Source organism: Mandrillus leucophaeus, unplaced genomic scaffold (genome assembly GCF_000951045.1).
Source record: "Mandrillus leucophaeus isolate KB7577 unplaced genomic scaffold, Mleu.le_1.0 Scaffold356, whole genome shotgun sequence".
Classification (NCBI taxonomy): domain Eukaryota; kingdom Metazoa; phylum Chordata; class Mammalia; order Primates; family Cercopithecidae; genus Mandrillus; species Mandrillus leucophaeus.
Genome location: NW_012103765.1, coordinates 1,521,254 through 1,522,690, shown reverse-complemented (window position 1 = coordinate 1,522,690; position 1,437 = coordinate 1,521,254).

The window sequence follows — 1,437 nt, the reverse complement described above, 5'->3', positions numbered from 1 at the left end:
TCTACCCCCTGAAAAGTTGACTGCTTCCTATTGTCAGTTCTCACATTATTTTGCTCCTTTCTGTTTATGCCTACTCTCCTCAGCTGTATATCCATAAGAATGATTAATTTTGTGCTCTGTTTTTCTCTCACTTTCTCCTTTATCTCTCTCTCTCACTCACACACACACATACACACATGCATGCGCACACACATACACACACCAACAAAACTCCAGCTATCTTTGTTATCTTCCTTTTCCATTTAATTATCGAAATAAAACTAGCATTAAATTTAGCCACTGGTTCTGCCTACTAAGCATTTGTTTGGATGCTATTCTATCATATTCTTATTAATCACATTTATGCTTATTAAACAATAGAGACAAACTTAGGCAAAGAGGCTGCAAATATGAAAAAGGAACAATCCCTGACTTCAACAAAAAATAACAACCAGGCATTTATTTCTAGCTTTATTTACGCCTTTATTTACGCGACAAATATTTATTGTGAGAGTAGGGACCCTCCCTTTTTAGTTACACTGTATTCCCAGACATTAAATAGTTCCTGTTATAAATTAGGCATTCATTGAACATTACTAAATTAAATAATGAAACCAAGTAAGAAAGCTCATATGACAAAATATATAGACTTGTGTTTAGTACAAAGAAGGGAAAGGAGTTGGTGACTATCATTAAATAGATGAAAGACCACAGTGTTATTGCAGAGAGTTATACTCACTGACAGTTAATTAGGTGATATAATTCTGTAATGGAAAGAATATATTTTAGATTGTTTAATTGCTGAAAGCAAACACTTTGAATAATTGGTAACTATTCCTAAAGAAACTATGGAAATCTGAACATTTTAAGAAAAAAAATGTAGAAATGATATTGCCTGTGTATGATTTGAATAGTCTTACCTGAGGGCAGGTTATTGAAATTCACAAGGTACCTCACAGTGAGGCTAATGTCCTCATTAAACACATGTAGCTATTTGCATCTAAAGCATTCTTTTATCTCCTTTGTCATCTCTATTTATAAATTGCTGAAATCTGGGTAAAATAGATAATTCCCCCAAGTTATACCAGGATATGCAATGCTGAATTTTATAATCGTTTTTTTTCTTGCAACCTGGCATAGAAAATTTCTTGGAGTATTAAAACCCAATTCCTGCATTTGATGTGAATAGAATCCTCATGAATTTTAAATATTTTCAATATGCCACTCACTTAATACTTTAAACAAATACAGTGTTTCTCAAAAATACATACTAAGTTCTTGGAAAGGAGGAAAGGAGACATTGCCTCCTTACATTTACGTACTGTATTTAAATACCACTCAGTACAATTTGAAGGCCACCAGATGACTGCAGGCTTTAATGTGTCTCTTATAGGAACAACTTGAAGATATGGGCATTTAACAGGGATAAAGATTACTTTTGTACATGTGGTAATATTT